General features: G+C 37.8%; 1 protein-coding gene across 1 annotated transcript in view; it reads left to right on the top strand.

The window, feature by feature from the left end:
• Positions 1 to 19351, top strand: part of MBD5 (methyl-CpG binding domain protein 5) — a 402271-nt gene that overhangs the window by 132428 nt on the left and 250492 nt on the right. Inside the window, exon 2 of the mRNA XM_081096408.1 lies at positions 10521 to 10614. The gene's annotated coding sequence lies outside the window, so the exon portion shown is untranslated. The remainder of the gene's footprint in view (positions 1 to 10520; positions 10615 to 19351) is intronic.

Here is a 19351-nt window from a genome sequence, read left to right as displayed (position 1 = left end):
TTCTATAATTGCAACATTGTTGCATCCGGAGCTCAGAGCCGTGCTTCGGCAGGCGGGAAACCTTGGCTTCCTCCATCGCCGAGGCAACCAAGCCTCATGTTCTCTTCAGGTGAGTGGCTCCCGGCTGCCATCTTGGTTGGCAGTTAATTTGCATATCCTGCTGATTAAGCCAATGGTATGCGTAGCGGAGGTATGGTTAATTACCGTGTTTGTCTATTATTAGATAGGATGTTTAAATTTACTAACAATCTAATTCTTAATTTCATAATACGGGAGCAACAGAAATCACTGATAGTATTTATTTCACTTTCACCTTTTCTGTGTTCTTTGAAATGTAGTATTACTTGAAATTCATATTTTTAAGCATTGAATATATTGTTTTTTGGTTTGCATTGCATTATCTCATGGAATTAAAGGAGTTAACTATATTAACTATAATTCTTTTATTTTGAACTGTATGTAATTATCAATATTTAGCCTCTTTTGATCAATAAAAATAATAATTTTACCTGATGCAATCCAATAGAGAGGCATGTATGGCCAACATAATGACTGCTTTAAGATAATTTGTTTTTATTATTTTTTTATGAATGAATTGAATATTTCATTTTATTTATTGTTTCAATTACTTAGTTGCAACCATCCAATCAATAGATATTTTTAAATATTTTATTTTTAATTTTTACTGACCATGAACCCATCTACTAAGTTTTACTTCCACATACTGATTTGCAGTTTATTGTACTGAGTTAAAGTTTGTATTATATATATTTGCATAAGGTGCATTTTATTATATCTGTACTAGTATCTGCAGTGGTATCTCCAGCTGTATTCTCAGTGCTATTGAGCCATCAGAAAAATCACAGCATTATAAATGCCAGCAATATAGGGAACCTTTAATATTTTATTAATATTGAGGAGCATTGGGACCTATATGTGGTATTAGGACTTATATGACTCATATAGAGCAAAATATCCTATAATGTTTTGGTTTAAACATTTAAGTAATTATTTTTCTGCACAGTCATTTCATTTCATTGTAAACAGAGAAGATGGAGCAAATTTCTGGAAATATTTCAAGTTTAAATGTGTAGCTTTGGATTTATCACCTTTGAAAGATCTGAAATGATAATTCCATTTATTTCTTATGAACCTCAAAAATGAAACTTGACAGGATAGTCCTCTAAGCCTGAAAAACCTATAATAAACAGGAATAACTCAGAAGCTCTTTTTGGTTGCAGTCTCTCATATTCAGAGTTCACTTTTTCATCTTTCAGTTATCTCACCGAGCCAGTAATGATCTCGTCTTTGTTTACTCCTGGAAGTAATTTGTGTAATGCAGACATCTTTTTCTGTTTATAAGGATTTTAGTCTTATGTCAATGTGTTATTTTCTCTAACAAAATTACATTATTTGGCAGGTTGGCATAGAATTGCTGTTCTTGGTAGGATTTGAAATATTGTTCTCTTTCAGTAAAAGATAGCTATTTCCAGACATTGTAAAATCAGGCATTACTGCTCGCTCACAGATTTCCTCACATAATATGGTTTCTTTTGCTGTTTATGAGTGCCTGCACCAAAATTCTACAGAAAGTCTGAGCCTTGTGTTTCCCCCAAATGCTGCAGCTTTGATACTCTAGTCACATTACCCTCCTTCTCAGACATCACTAAGGACGATATTCCTATTCTTCTGTAATTTTATTTGCATTTTCTCTACTTGTCATTTTATTCTTTCAATGTGTTGACATATGGGGATTTCTTCACCTCCTTGCACAGAGTTCTAACACCTCTCCCTACTATCTTTTTGTTTTTGTTAGAAATTATGGTAGAATTTAAATGTTTATTTTACTGGTTTTTCTCCATTTTTTCCCTTTATAACTTTTTAAGTATTGTTCCAAAATACAAGTACTTGTTGCTTTTTTTTTTTTTTTCAGTTATATCTCTTCCGTTAGCTTTGGATAATACTTTCAGGATTTATTTTCATTAAGGAGGACTCTACCTTTTGGAGGGTTTCTTTTATTTATTTATTTATTTTTGTTTGAAAAGTCACTTTGGCTGAAATATGCATTGTATAAAAAGATAATGTTTTACCTCATCAATGCCATAAATATTATAAGGCAGGTGTTTACATATTATGGAACATTTAAGTTACATGATTTTCTTCTGTTTTTATATTGAGGACATTTTTTATAAAGACTTTTTTTTGAGTTCTGATTCATTATTTTCTTCTTAAGTTCCTACAACATCTAATAATTTGTTTGGTTCAATACAACAGAATCGCTTTTAGACCTATTATCTTTGTTACTACCATGTAAATGAAGCATTATGGTTCATACTCTGGACCTGGCTTTTTGGTTGTTTTGGGGTTTTTTTAGCATTGACATAGTTTTATGATAGCTTCATGAAATCTATTTTTATAATAGTATTTTTCTTTGGGATACTAGTGTCTTTTATGTCAAATGCCCAAAAATTTTATTATAGCACCATTAAAATACTTTAGAATATGTGAAACTTCTTTAAGGCTTCCTAATTTTTGTTCTCTCTCTCTCTCTCTCTCTCTCTCTCTCTCTCTCTCTCTCCCTCCCTCCCTCCCTTCCTCCCTCCCTCCCCCCCCCTCCCTCCCTCTCGTGCACGCACACACATACACAAAGACGCTCCTATTCTTTTGTTGAGCTAAATTCCACTTATTTTGCAATTTTTTATTTGGTGGCATGAGTTTCATCATCAGTCCCAAGATTTTTGTTTTATTATTTATGTTGCCCCACCATCAATTTATAGTGTTTTGTGTTTGTTTCAACCTGGGAGTTAGTTAAATGTACTGTGTAATAAAATGCTGGTCCAACTAATGCCTACTTTTTTCCCATATTTCTTTAGCAAATTAAATGTTAAATGTGTGTGAATTTCTGTTGTCTGCCTCCAAAATGGGGCAGTACAACTTTGGTGTTTGATTTGTGAATGCGTTCTTTCAAAGCATTCTTCTCTTGTTTGCTCATAAAATGTCTTGTACTTCCTAATCATAGATTCATAAAATCATGGTAACCTTCAAGGTTACCATGTTTCAGAGGGAATTTAAGCATACCTTCTGATGTTGAAATTCTTTCTTTGCCCAGTAATTCCATCTACACTTTTAGCATAATCCTGATCACTAGAATCAACAGTAGTTGTCATCATTGCTTTTCTTCTCTTCCCTTCTTTTTCCTCCTCACAACTTCCTAGTATTGAAAAATATTTCATTTCTAGCATTCTGGAAATTTAAGCAATTGCTGCTGATGATGATAATAAGAAAAAGAGGAATATGATGTTTTAGAAAAGAAAATGGAGGTGATGTCAATGGTAGTGATATTTTTTAAGTAAGCCATGGAAAAGATAAAAGAGTATATACTGCTAGGTATGTGTAGGATACACAACTTAGGACTCAGAAAGGCTAGAGGCAGAATCTGAGGAGACATGAGGAAGATAACATCTGCATCGTCCTAGTCATAAACTTCTAACAGTGCCATCATTTGAAGGTAGGAAGAGAGTAAAGTCACTCTTACATTTATTATTTCCAAAGGTAAAAGAGCTTTATAAAATATAGTAATAGTAAATATAGCAGTTTTGCAGTACATTTCTGTACACTATCACAGAGGAAGTCCTTGAAAAGTTCTAGTGCATGGTAGCATAAGTGGAAATTATTTCTCTTAAAAAATGGTTTTATTGAATGTAAACCTATTCACATAATCCTTCATATTGACATGATTTCAGTCTTCCAATCCTGCTTTTTCTCTACAGCATACTCATTTTCTCAATCTTGAGTTCTCAATTCACAGTGGTTTTTCAAGGACCATATTTTTGAGGTTGGTATAAACTATATAGAATTAAAGTAATAAATTAACTCCTAGCCCATTTGCTGGGTTTCAACCCTAACAGCTCAACAAACCCAATTGGATAAGAAGACTTAGGTTGAATTTATTATTGCCAGAATGTTAATGTGCATGCTCTGGTACTGTTTTTGGCAAAATATTGTTCTTAATTCTTTGTCTTCAGATAGGTCAGCTCTTAAAGTGGTTGCTTATTAGTGTACCCCAAATCACTCACTGGTATTCTCCAAATAAAAGATGTAACTAAAATAATTGTCTATCAGAATCAAATGGATTACTTGTTCCAGCTGGAAAGATTCCCTGTCTACTTCAGATGGACATTTTCAGAGAATGCTGGTGGGGAGAAGAATGTGAAAGAAAGGATTGCTTCTTTTTCTTTCTCTAGTGAAAATATATAATTACTAATATATAATTATTAATATATAATTTATTAGTAATACCTTGAATAACTTGGTTATCGTCAACTTTCATAGAGAGAACTTCAGGTGCTTTGGATTTTAAAATAGTTTTTTACTGAGCCAAATCATCTGGACAAATTCCAGGAGGACTAAAGATAAGGCTTAATTTGGTGGACAGGATTTAGAATTACCAATGTTTCTTTATATTGAAAGTGACTTAGGCATATACAATAAGAGACTTATGCTGTTTATCCCAAAAAATACCATATTGCAATAAAACCAAAAGTTTTACAAGGTCCACTAAAAGAGTAATCTGGAATAAACCTAATAATGGTCCTAATAGGTACTTAGCAATGGCTTGAATATGTCAGATTAAGATTGTTCTTTGTGATAAAAAAAAAAAAAAAACAGTTGAGAAAAACACATGTTGCATGGAGTGCATAATTGGAGCTTGAAATGGAAGAAATTTGGAATTTTTAAAAAAGCAAATATAGGCTAAAATATTTTTAATTTTTTGAATATTTGTTTTCTGTTGACATAAAATACTATATAGAGTTTTATTTTATATACTTTCTTACTATGATATGTTTCCATTAAGTCATATATGAAATTTGTGAATTAGAATTCTTTTTAAAAAGTCACCTATCAGATCAGAATGAATGGGTTCTTGAGGGCTATGAAATTGTATACTGCTAATGCTATAAAAAGCAATCACCTGTAAAAGTTTATGTTTAGATATAGTCCCCATAGCTCAGGGAAGTAGAAAGCATATTTTCTTCCTATAGAAACTGCCATATTTTAAAATTAGGAGTGCAGTAATATTTTAAGAAAGCAGTTTTTCATTTTTTAAAAAATTGAAAAAAAAAGGGTAAAACCATAAATTATATCCCAGTATTGAACCATGCTTAAAGGATCTTAATTACAATAGGCTTATAGAACATTATATTCAGAAACAAGACTGAGGCTTTTAGGGTAACTCTTAGTCTCACAGAGCCCTTATTATGTAAACTAGAGGCCCGGTGCACAAAAATTTGTGCACTCGGGGGGAAAGGGAGGTCCCTCAGCCCTGCCTGTGCCCTCTCGCAGTCTGGGACCCCTCGGGAGATAACGACCTGCTGGCTTAGGCCTGCTCCTGGGTGGCAGAGGGCAGGCCCAATCCCTAGGTGCAGCCCCTGGTCGGGCTCAAAGCAGGGCCGATTGGGGAGTTGGGGCGCCGGCCCCTGTCATGCACAGAGCAGGGTGGATTGGGAGGTTGCGATGCCACCCTCAGTCACGCTCAGGGTAGGGCCGATTGGGGGGTTGGGGCACCGCCCCCTGTCACACTCAAGGCAGGGTCGATAGGGAGGTTGTGGCGCCACCCCCTGTCACACACAGAGCAGGGCCCATCAGGGGGGTTGGGGCTTCGTACCCTGTCACGCACAGAGCAGGGTCAACCAGGGGGTTGGGGAGCTCCCCCCTGTCACTCACAGAGTAGGGCCGATAGGGGAGTTGGGGCACCGCCCCCCGTCACACACAGAGCAGGGCCGATCAGGGGGTTGGGGCACTGCCACTGTCACACTCAGGGCAGGGCCAATGGGGAGGTTATGGCTCTACCCCGTCACACACAGAGCAGGGCCCGTGGGGGGGGGGGGGTTGGGGCACCGCACCCTATCACACACAGAGCCACAGGGCGATCAGGGGGTTGGGGAGCTCCCCCGTATCAGGCACAGAGCAGGGCTGATCAGGAGGTTGGGGCTCCCTCCCCTGTCACGATCAGAGCGGGGCCGATAGGGAGGTTGTGGCCCCATCTTCTGTCACACACAGAGCCGCAGGGTGATCAGGGGGTTTGGGCGCTGCCCCCTGTCATGCTGATCCCGGTGCCAGGAGGCCTCGCGGCTCCGCTGATCCCGGTGCTGGGAGGCATATTACCCTTTTACTATATAGAATAGAGGCCTGGTGCACGTATGGGGGCCGGCTGGTTTGCCCTGAAGGGTGTCCTGGATCAGGGTGGGGGTCCCCACTGGGATGCCTGGCCAGCCTGGGTGAGGGGCTGAGGGTTGTTTGTAGCTGGTCACACACCCTTCAGGGTGGGGATCCCCACTGGGGTGCCTGGCCAGCCTGGGTGAGGGGATGATGGCTGTTTGCAGCTGGTCACACACCCTTCAGGGTGGGGGTCCCCACTGGGGTGCCTTGCCAGTCTGGGTGAGGGGCTGAGGGCTGTTTTCAGGCTGGCGGGTGGCGGAAGCTCCCAACCGCTCCTTTTTTTCTTTTTTCTTTTTTTATTCTGGGCCAGCTTTAGCTCTGAGGCTCCAGCTCTTAGGCCTCCACTCTTGAAAGCAGGTATCTGGTTTGTTTCGGTTCTATAATCGAAACTCTGTATCAACTCCAGCTCTGAGATCCCGGCTTGTGAAAGCAGGTTTCTGGGGTTTTGTTTAGCTTCTATATTTGTTACAATGTTTCTTAAATTGCAAGCTCAGAGGCCAGCAAGGCAGGCGGGGAATTTGGAGTCCTCCGTCACTGAAGCAAGCAAGCCTCATGTTAGTTTCAAGCTGCCTGGCTGCCAGCCACCATCTTGGCTGGCAGTTAATTTGCATATCTCGCTGATTAGCCAATGGGAAGGGTAGCGGTCGTACGCCAATTACCATGTTTCTCTTTTATTAGATAGGATTGCACAGAAATAATAGAAAGTATGTAGAGCTAAATGGGGACTTAGAAATCATCTTTTTGTGAAGAAGAAAACTAGAAGTGGACCAACCTTAGCGTGGGAAACCTGGCAAACCTTGCTAAAGATATAAGGCAGAAATTTATGTGAAGATATATTAGGTAAGTCTTCCAGAGCTACTGTTGATTTTAGTTTAGTGGATGGGGCCTCAAGAATTACTACAGTCAATTGTAGCCTGCATGAGTTTGAAACCCAAGTCTGCCAGTTTTTAGCTGTAAAACCCTGAGCAGGTTAATCTCTCTTACCCTAAATTTTCTTATTTTAAAATGTAGATTAAAATAGCACTTCTTAGGATTGTTGTGAGGATGAAAGTAATTAATGCTACTTAGAATTTAGCAATCAATAAATGTTCTTATTAGTGAATTTAAAAACAAGGAAGTCTAAGCAACTTAATGGGAAAAATGTTGGAGGTATTTAGCAATGTCTATTATCTATCTAGAACCTTGTATTTTTCAATCATTAAAGGCAATATACATAAATTGAATTATTTTGTGATGTGGAGTATTGTGTGATTTAGAGTTATTGGTTCTTATTAAAAATGTAGTTTTTCTAAGGAAACACTAAATCATGTTTCCTATAACATCTGTACTAAGTATATTAAAAGACCCCAATTTATTGAAAAAATGTTCATTCTTGTTAATTCAGTTGTTATTAATAATGGTAATTAATATACTGTTACTCTCAGTTAACCCAAATTTCCTGGATTATGAGCCATTAAAAGAGTTAGCTATGGAAGTCCTCAGAAGAGGTGGGAAAATTCATGCAGCAGAGGGAGACTACAGTTTTTAAATCATTCATAGTAATAGAGTATAATAAAAAGAAAAGCTGAGTTTCTTACCCAGTCATTGTAAAATACTATACTCAGAATTAAAAATTACTAGGGAGACCAACAAATGAAATCATCACATATTTATTTAATGGTTTTTCTAGGACTTGCTGGAAAATGATAATCTACTTGAAGGAATAAAACAGACATGCCAAATCCTAAATAATAACAAAAAAATAAAAATAAGGGACCATAAGTGAGTACCTGATTAATTAATAAAGTAATTTGCAATAATTAGTGTAGGAAATCAGAAGACAAAGAGAGCTTTTAGTGTCAGATGGATGGAAATTTCCTTCAAGGAGGAAGCAGTATCCGAGCCTGGTTTTGGTTGACCAAGAGGTAAGAGATAAACAGCAAAAGGCAGCTGGAGTCAGATAGTAGAAACAGGAATCTTGCCAAAGGACACTGGGACTTCATTTCATAGCTGCAGACCATAGAGGCAGATACACAGCCCACCATAGATTTTAGAGGTAGAATAGCTTCCTGTTTGTGAAGACATTTGGGAAGCCCATGACTGTTTACGGGCTATTTAGCAGCACCGGCCCTGAGAGGGGAGGGGGGGATCAGCTGTAGTCATAAACTGAAGATTGATGCTAACTTAATAGGAAAACCTGAAATCTTTAGCAGCATAAAATAGGGTGAAAGAAAATAAGTATACTTATCTTTAAAGATTAAGTAGTAATTGAGATCACCATCCTTATTATGTGTAGCAGAGACTCAGATATTTACCTCTGTTTATTAGACATTTCTTTTTCAGAAAAAAATCTAAAGGGTATGTGTGTGTGAATATATTATTTTCATTGCAAAGTATTTCTGGACCCATTTATAAGAATTTTCAAAACTAAAATGCTAACAGCCTATACATTGTTATTTTTAGAAGTTATGTTAGTATGTTCATGCTCTTGAGGGAAATGGTTTGTCACTTTTTCTTTTTAAAAATGTTGGCTTTGTATTTAAACAGAGAAAATGATGCTAGAGAGCTTTTTCCCCCTATTAAGTTAGGGACAAAAATTTTTAATTCTGAGACACTGAGGGCATGTTTCTAGTTATATAGGAGGTCTAGGCTAAATTTTCGTTTTGTAATATAACCTGAATTTGGTTGGTTGGTTTGTTATTGTTGTTTGCCACAAGTATTTTATTGATTACCTGCAGAGTTTACTTAGGAGGATACCAAACCTTACAAAACATATAATCCATAAACATTATTCTAGCTTATCTGCATTGATTTATTGCTGAAGTTCTATTTATTGTATGTTTAAAGTTATTTCTTACCTAGTGAGTCTCAGGATTATCTTTTAATATTAGAAATGTAATCTTGGACTAAAACTCAAAAAGTATTTTTATAAATACTAATGAGGTCAATTAGGAGTCAGTGTTCATAAATACTTAGAGCACTGTTTCACTGGGACTGTAGACCTTGGTCTTTAAAAATAGAGACACTGTGGCCTTAGTCTAGTTGTTCTGAATCAGGATCTCTGGGCATGTAATCTGGGAATTTACATTTTAAAGTAGTACCTTTTGTCCTTATAGTGTTGAATTCTCTGCAATTGCCATTTATGTCATGCTTGGATCCATGTAATCTAAGATATTAGAGTTGTTGAGATAGGTGTGTGTGTGTCATGGAAGCATTGAAGTCATTTTAAATATTTAGTAATCAGATTAGCAAGTATTTCAGTAGTTTTCATAGACCTGAGTAGACAGTATTGTTTTTACAGTTTGTGTTTTATTAATTAATCTATAGAAAGTAAATAGTTGCAGTGAGATTATTTCTTACCTTAAGAACAAATATATGTCCTTAAGGCTTTTTAAAAATAGCTGGGCCCAGGCCCCACATCATACAAATTAATCAAAATACCTAAGGAATAGGCTGAATCTTGATACATTTTCAAGAGTTCCAAGTGTTTTAATGTGCAGCTGCAACTGAGCAACAGGGATGTATACAAATGACCAAAAAGAAGAATGATGTTGCTAATCCAAAAATTATTGATATTTGGCTTGGGAATCTATTGTACTCCAAACCACATACTAAAAGTATGACACTGTAGGATCCAAATCCTCTTTTCCCTAACTGCTTGTCTCTGACCCATTTAAAAAAAGCAAAGAAAATTAGAATCAAATTTTTTTAGCAAAGAACATTTTACTCTGGCTAATTTTAGTTCCATTTTAGAGGCAATTTCTCTTTAAGATCTCTGCTAAGCTTCACTAGGTTGAGTAAAGTACTGATTGGGCAGTTTAATTGATAAGGAATAAACTTTTGACCTTTTCATGGGGACAGATATATTTAATCAGTTGATTTTTATTATTTTTTGGCATTTAAAACCAACTCAAATGTAATCAAGAATTATTTTTCATTATCTATTTTGAACAAGGAAAATATTTTCTGGAGTGTGGCTATGTTCATGTAGGACATCAGAATCAATATGTTTAAAATTATATTTTAAAAAATGTTCGTAGGAACTAGGCAGCCAGATAAATTTAGTACTGTAGAAAGTGCTAAACTTAATGACATGGATTACAATATATGTTCCACAGACCTTTGATTCTTCTAATGTGAAAATTTCATCATTAGTACAGTTTATTTACATAAAACACATCCTTTGTTATACACCTCCCTTTGTCCAAACTCATTAAAGAAAGTCAGAAAGAATAATTTCAAGATCTGCTTTTACATTTAAAATAAATGAGACCATATGTATAAACTCAAATTTATGATATTTTCTTATGTTTCTCTTTTAGATGTTTATTGAGAATATCAGTTTCTGCATGTGGGCAGTAGATATTGAAGGTTATATGGTTTACAGAAAACATCTTTAAAAGATAAACACTCAAGGTAAGTAATAACTATAGCCTCATAAATAATCTCATTTAAATGGTTAAGGTTGCCAGATTGTAATTTGACTTGCTAAACTTGCTTACTTTTTATTACTGGCCCTGTCTAAATGACCTGACAACCACTTTTATTCGTATTCAGACACACATTTTTATGCCCTAACACCATCTTGACAGGAAGTATCAGATTTTATTTACCACAGGCAGTTGATAAAATTGGTACATTATCATGGAAGAGAGCAAATCCATTAAAAAGAATGAAGAAGTAGCTTCTATTAGCTGTGTGAGCACAACTCAGTCCATAGAGTTATACTTGAAACAATAATTAACAAAAACTACTATTCACTGCACTTTTTAAAATGTATTCATTAATCTGTTCTTTAACCATGTTAAGAACTTGTTCTTTAACCCTCCAAAAACCCTGTCATAGTTTCAAATACAGTATTGCCCCTGAATACCAAATCTTTTGTCACTATTTCTTGTGTCCCCAAAGATTTGTCTTGAACGAGCATATCCTTTTACTTAGCATGTTCTGTTCATGCCTCTGGTAATAACATGCTTGCATTACTAAGCAAATTTTTAAAAACATTTTGGTAAAATTTTGAGTGACATATGAAGGGTACAAAATACAAATAATGTTGCACGTCAGATGGCACAATGGAACCTTGGAGAGTACGTGGCCTGTAAATGGGGCACCTCTGTTCAGCTCTATAATTCTTTCTCAGTGGAAATAAGAGACCAGTCAAATCATATTTTACGATTTTTTTTGAAAGAAACCAGAAATACAGATTTTGAAAAGTTCTAATTTTTCAATATCAGCATAATATTTGACAGTGAAAAATCCACTTTTGCCACTGTGTGAGCCAAATAAAACAGTTTATAGCCTTTGGTAGGGGAATTTTTTTTCCCCTTTTTTCTGTTTCTTTATTCTTTTAGAATGCAAGTACTTAGAATCTATTTTTTCTCCCTAATTTGTCGTTAGCAGCTTAGCGATTTTGCTAGTTTTCTGTGATGACTATTATTGTCAGAAATGACTTCTCTTGAAAATATAAATGATATAAATATTACTTATTTTTAATTCATTTGTATAGTTATATATGGTGAGTTGGTTACTTGGACAGCTATTCAGTTGTTTCCTGAATAATAATAATTACACAGTTATTTTTATAGTTTGTTCATCTCCACAGTCTAAAATGGAGCCTTCTGATTTAGGAAAAGAAAATGGAATCTTTTTTTTCTTTAATGAACCTTTTGCATAGAAAACAGAGTAAATCATTCTCCTCAGTCCATGGCACACTGTCATCACTGGTCCATACAAAGCACTTATTTATATTTTTTATTTATTTTCTTTTAAAAAAAATATGTTTTTATTGATTTTAGAGAGAGAGATAGAAACATTGATAAGAAAGAAACGTTCACTGATCTACTACCTCCTGCATGTTCCCTACTGAAGATTGAGCCTGTAACCCCAGCATGTGCCCTGACCTAGAATAGGTGGCCTCTTGGTTCATGGGTTGATGCTCAACCACTGAACCACACCAGACAGGCCTGATGTAACTGGTTTTTAGGGTCTTTTAGGATCTTTAAAATATATGAAGCAAAAAGCAATAGAGTTGCAAGGAGAAATAGACAAATCCAGTTATAATTAGGTATTTCAACTTTCCTTTCTCAACAATTGTTCAAAAATGTAGGCAGAAATCAGTTAGTAAACAAACCTTGAACAACTATAAAATCCAACCTGACCTAATTGCCATTTATAGAACATATATTCAATAACAGCAGAATATACATTCTTCACCACTATGGGAACATTCTCCATGATAGACCATATGCTGGGTCATAACACAAGTCCCAGTAATTTTAAAAGATTGAAGTCATCCAGAGTAGGTTCTCTATAGAAAACAGAATTAAGTATTAAACTAAAAAGAAAATAATGTGAAAAAAAAGTCCCAAATATTTAGTAATTAAGCACTATACTTCTAAATAACCTATGAGTCAATTAGAAATCATAAGGGACATTGGAAAATATTTTAAACTGAATGATAAACAACATACCAAAATTTGTGGAATGTATGTTAAGCAGTGCTAAGAGAGAAATTTATCATTTTAAGAGAAGGAAAAGCAAATCCATTAGTGACTAGAAACAAGGAAATAATATAAAAGCAGAAATCAGTACTTAGGAAATACCAAAAGATAGAGAAAATCAGTGAAAGCAAAAGGTGGTTGTTTGAAAATACCAATAAAATTAATAAATCTCTTGCTAGACTGATCAAGTTCAGGAGAGAGAGAAAGAGAGAGAGAGAGAGAGAGAGAGAGAGAGAGAGACCATTAAAATAGCCAGTGAGGAGTCTTGATGATGACAGCCTTTAACTTCTTGAATCACCTTATTGAAATATGGCCTGGCTGCTATCCCTTATCTCTAATGGACAGGTATCATTCTTGGATCTGTCTTCCTAATCTTTTATGGGATTTCCTTTTTCTCTTCCTGTTGCTTAAACCTTTTCTTAAGGTTTTGCTTTCTCATTTTTGTGGAGCCAGCCCAGCCCTCTGGGGGATTCTTGAGAAAGGATGTATAGGAAATAATTTTTCATTCTCACTGAGCTTTACATTTCCATGAACGTTAGATCTTTTCACTTTGCCTTCATTTATGTTGCCTTAAGGTAATTAGGAATAGCTATTTAAAAATGTGTTTGCACCACCATTAAAAAATACTTTCTCTCTGCTTTATATTGTCCCTGTAACTACATGAGGAAAACATTCTGAAAAAGGCTTTCATGAGAAAGAAAATTCAAGAAGACATTGTTATTAAAAGAATCAATCCCCTTAGATAAGCTTTATTAACCAGAATTGTGTTTAGCAAAAAAAAATATGTATTTATTTGTGTAGATTTCTTGTAAGTCACATTAAGATTTTTTTCATCACTAATATATACAAGATTTAGTATCAAGAAAACTTGATGTTTCTTTTGAAATGCAATGAGGTAGATAGTCTGGTAACCTAAGTGGTCAATGGACATATGTGAGCTAGAGTAAGCTCTGGGTCCTATTGTTGTTTCATAGAAATATGAATGGCTTTGCCTCATTGATCTGCAGTAATTGGGACTACTTTACTGTGTCAAACAAAGGAGATTTTTTTCCTTGGCCAAATGTTGTGTGTGTGAAAAAAATATACATATGTATATATTTTATATATATAACTAGCCCAGTGCATAAAATTCGTGCATGGGTGGGGTCCCTAGGCCTGGCAGGAGATCAGGGCTGATCAGGGCCAGGCCCATCAGGGCCAGAAGGCCCTGGTGGGGTCGGGAGAGGAGGTGATGATGGCTGGGCCGGGTGCAAAAGGAACAGATGCCAGATGCTGACGCTGCCCTCAGTGCCCTACCACCCCATGGTTCCCTACCACCCCCACTCCTTCCCTTAGTGCCATGCTGCCACCGGGGGCCTGCCGGCTGGGGGAGGAGAGGGGGAGTGGCCAGGGAAGGTTTCGATCCCCAGTTTGGAACATGCAGGAGGCAGCCAGTCAATGATTCTCTATCATCATTGATATTTCTCTCTCTATTTCCCTCTCCGAAATCAATCAAATATATATTTTTAAAATGCAAGGTTTTTAGAGGAAGAAAGGTAGGGCAAGGGAGCTATTAACTGGGGGGCATTTGAGATCTTGCTCACATTTCAGATAGGATAACGTAAGGTGGCCCTCAGGGGGTGACAGGTGAGGAGTGGCAGTGGGTGGAGCAGGGCACTGCGGGGTGAGGAACAGGCTGTAATGACTGGGAATGTCTATGCTAGTGACACTGAGTGTGTGTTAGGGCCATCGCTGGGATCATTCCCAAGAGGTATTGATTCTGGACGGGAGGAGAAACACGGAGATCAGCAGGCCTTTCTTAGCCTAGAAGGTGATGCGGGCAGCAGGAACAGGCTGCCCTGCTTCCCTACAAATGTAAACATGCAGTGTAACTGCACATGGACATCAGTCACACGGCCAAATGAATGCCCAGCCAGCGCTGGTAGCTGTGTCCTACCACTCTCTGGTTTAACTGCGGTGCTATTGGCTGGTGCAGGGGAGGGATGGGGGCGAAGACACGCCCCCAAGCACACATAGTATGCAAAGGGGTGGGGGGGAGCAGGAAGCCAGAAGCTGAAAGCTGGAGCTGACATGGCGCTATTGGCCGGGGAGGCCGAAGCCACGCCCCCAAGCCTATGTAGTATAGGAAGGGGCAGGCAGAAAGCCAGAGGCTGGAAGTGGGAGCTGAGGTGTCCTGGCAGCACTGCATCTGCCATGGAGCTGGACGGGAAGCAGCTGTTGTTGCGACTGGCTTTGGAGTCAGAGGGGCTGCACTTCCTGTACGTCACCAGTGAGTCCCTGCGAGCCCGTGGCACGCAAGCCAGGCCAGGCGGGGCCTGGGGGGGCCTTTCCCTCCTGGCACTGTTCTTTCCAGGGTGGCAGTATAGGCCACTTTTTTTTTCAATTTATTTTTTGTTGTTGTTGGAAAGGAAGCTCTGAGCTTGCAGTTCCTGGGATCCCAGGACCATAGCATGCATCTCCAGGCCTCACTGCACCCCCCTACCCTTCCTCCTGCGTTGAGCATCTGGCCCCTAGTGGTCAGTGCGCATCATAGTGACTAGGCCGCCTGTCGTTCTGGTCGTTACACAGTTATGGTCGCTGGGCTTTTATTACATAGGATATCTACATATATAAAAGCCAAGCGACTGGAACACCAGAACGACCGGAATTACCGGTTGCTCTGACATGTACTTGGCCCTGATCGGCCCCTTTACCCTGATCAGGGGTGGAGCTGACTGGCCAACCACCCACAGCCCCTCCCCCTGGCTGGCCCAGACCCGACTGGGGCCAATCGGAGCAGGCTGGCCAGACCCCGCCCATGCATGAATTCTGCACCAGGCCTCTGATATTTTATATATAGCTTTTGAAGTACCTCCATCAACATTTACCAAACTTTAGAAATTAATAGTTATTACATGAAAAAAAATATGTGACAGATTATATTTGGCAAAACTGGCCAAAGACATATTTCTATTCCCACATACCCTTCCAAACTCTGTCATCCAGAGGCGTAATCTCTTTCCCCTTTCCCTGAAATCTGGCTGCCTTGATGAGTAGTGGAAGTGACACTAGATATCTTCAGAAACTTAGTCATTAAAGATATAAGGGCTCTATATGAATCTCTCTCTCTTGAGATGCTTGCCCTTAGAACTCAAACCCCCATATTTTGAGGAAGGCCAGGCAAAATGAGTAGGCTACCACCACACCAGGCATGTGACTGAGCAATTTTCAGATAATTCTAGTCCAAGGCCTTCGAGTTGCCCCAGCTTGCACCAAGTAGAGCAGAGGCTAGCTATCTCTTCTGAACACTGCCTGAACCTGTGGTGTTTGCTATGTAGCAATAAATAGCTGGTACAAAAAGGTTCTGTTTTAAAGTAAGTTTAGAAAATACTTATTGAACAGCATAAGAAATTTCTCTGCTGCGGGAAAGCTTTCAGTGCGCTAACATGTGATACTTTCCAAGAAGATCATAGTTACTCTCCAAGAAGATCATAGATAGCCTATGTGTTTTGCATAGAGCATCTCATGTGTCATCATTTGAGAATACTTCTCCAAAATCATCATTTTAATGCCTATGTATTCTATTAATAAACCATCATGCTCCTCTTCATTCTTCTGTGCTTGAGCATTTAGGTTATTTACAACATTTTGCTATTACATGTGTTTTGGTAGAAAAAAAAACACAAAAAACCAAAAGACTTGCTTTCTCTTTTAGTTATTTCCACAGACTCTATTCTTTGGAGTACAATTACTATGCTATGACATCTACAATTTCTAATGACTGCCTACATTAACTTCTAAGAAATTAAAGCATTTTACATTATCATAATCAATAAATTGTATCTTTTCCTTCAAATACTTCATAGGTTTTAACATTTTTTTTAATTGCTAAAATGTAAAGTCGCAATACACAGTTGTTTGAGTTTGTATTTCTATAATTTATACCAAGAATGAACAACGCCAAATCTTTTTAATTGGCCTTTTTTTTTTTAATGTATTGTTTCCTCCATGGTTAGTACTACATTTGCCTGGGTCCTCATGGTCTCATGACAGCTCCACCATTAAATACCTATCTTTGTTTCTCAATGTCTCTGTGCTTGGCCTCATCCATAAAATGAGGAACTGAATATTACCTATCTCGAGTTGATCTCTTGCCTATGAGATAGCCTGGAGGGACTGGGAGAGTATTATGCTAAGCGAAATAAGCCAGTGAGAGAAAGACAAGTATCTCAGGATCTCACTTATATGTGGAATCTAATGAACAAAATAAACTGATGAACAAAATAGATCCAGAGACATGGAAGTGTGGAACACACTGAGGAATCTCAGAAGGAAGGGGAAAAGGGGGAGAGGGAGGGGTAAAGCAAAAAACTTACATGCATATATGCATTACCCATGGACACAGACTATAGTTCTGTGAAGGTCTTGGGGTGGGGAGCCAATGCAGGGTGGAGGGAGCCAATGGGGGGGGGGGGGGGAAAGGGATATCTCATCTGTAATACTTTCAACAATAAAGATAAGTTTTTTAAAAAGAAGTAAATAATATATATATATATATATATATATATATATATATATATATTAAAGGCTAATATGCTAAGTGTCCAACTGTCTAACCAGTCTCTATGACCCGCACTGACCACCAGGGGGCAGATGCCGAACACAGGAGCTGCCATGACATGCACTGGCCATTTACAGAGAAAGAGCACTGCGGACCTGGTGCCCACAAAGCAACACTCAGCTTTCCCCAAGTGGGACACAGACCCCGCCACCACCCCGGAGCCACAGCCCACCAAATCCTAGCCAATGCTGCCGAGACCCCACGGTACAAAATGCAGCCCACAGCCCAGCCTAGCCTGGAAATGATGGCTGTGGGTACTGGGTAATGACATCACATAGCAATGCCCAGCTTTCTCTCCCTAGTGACTAGCCTCCTTGGAGTTCCTTTATCCCAGGAACACGACTTGCTTTACAGCCAGGTGCAAACATTTGACACTTTAACCAAATGTCTGTGAAGCATTTTCCCGTGCCTCATCTCATTTGATCCTCACAGAAGTCCTGGAGTAGGTAGATAGGAGACTAGATGGAATCCTATTTTCTTTTCATTAGCCGGAAAATGGAGGTTTAGAAACTTGATCCAACTGAAAAGTAAGAAATGGTGGAACTTGAAAATGACTTCAGGTTTTCTCAATGCACAGAATAGAGTCAAACACTGCTGCAGTTAAATATTTTACCCTTTGTTCTCCCTGTGTGATCTACAATAATAACCTGCTTCATGTTGATATTTAATGCTGTGTTACTGACAATTACCTGAAAGAGAATTGGGGTGCGTCACTGGGCTGGAAAAAGTTTAGCTACATCAGAAAGCAGGTCTAATTAAGCAAGTTTATCTATATATATAAAGCTCTCACTGGCGCCAATTGCACACATGTGTTTCCACCTGTCATTGTCGATTGTGAATTTGGTTGACACTTATAGAGAAAGGGCGAATAGTGATATTAAAATATTTCTTCTAATTAATTTTCTTTCAATGTGCACGAATTTGTTCACTGGACCACTAGTAATGCACATACAGCACTTGACTGGGTGTTTTATATTTTATTTGAAATACTCAATGCTGAGTAAGTTTAGATTTTCTCATACAGAAAAGTTGTAATGATTTCATGTTTTTGTCATTTCATCATATATATTTGACATAAAAACTTTATTATATTTCATGATCATTTTCTTTTTTTAATCTTTTGATTTTGTTGTATACAGCTTTTTAAAGTTTTAAAATTTTTTCTACTGTTTAATAGTAAAATTACCTCCCAGCTACTGATAGAATTAATACGTTCTTCTATGATTTTATGTTTTCTTTCAGGAAAGCACTATGCTATGAACTATATTAGATGCAGGAATCATAATAAGACATGGTGCCTATCAAGTAGCTTCTAATTTAGTCAGAGGACTATATCAGTCACAGGTCTGCAGTAAGGAATATATATGTGCATGAATGGGTGTGTTTGTGGGCGCGCGTGGGTGCTCACACACATACTTGTGTGTAACGACATTCATTTCAAGAAATTAGCTTTACAGTTGTGGCCTCTCAAGTATGAAATTTGTAGGGCAGGCTGGCAGACTGAAACTCAGGCTGGCACTGATGCTTCAGCCCTGAGGCAGACTTTCTTCAGGAAAATCTCAGCTTTGCTCTTAAGGCTTTTCAACTGATTGGATGAGGCTAACCCAGATTATGAAAGATAATCGTTTTTATTTAAAGTCAACGGATTGTAGATGTTATCAGCTGTTTGAAAAATTCTATGAAATACATTCACAGCAACACCTAAATTAGTGCTTAACTAAATAACTGTAATACAGCCTATCTAAGGTGAATCAGAAAACTAACTATTGCAAAGGAAAATAGTGGGACAGGCTTTTGATGGTGATTTTCACATTAACACATTTAATCATTTCAATGCCTTTAGTTGTGACACTTAAGAGAAAGACATATAAAATAAATGGACTACTATGTTAAAAGTGGAAAGGTTTGCCCTAGCCGGTTTGGCTCAGTGGATAGAGTATCATGTTTATTATTAGTATAGGTTCTATGGATTTCTTTATTGATAAATTTTTCTGTAACATTTCTGAATATTATACAAAAAAATCAAGAAAAGATAATCATATGCAGAATACAA

Source organism: Myotis nattereri, assembly GCF_964212035.1.
Source record: "Myotis nattereri genome assembly, chromosome: 7".
Classification (NCBI taxonomy): Eukaryota; Metazoa; Chordata; class Mammalia; order Chiroptera; family Vespertilionidae; genus Myotis; species Myotis nattereri.
Note: the sequence above shows the minus strand (reverse complement) of the source record. Positions and strands in the feature narration are given on the sequence as shown.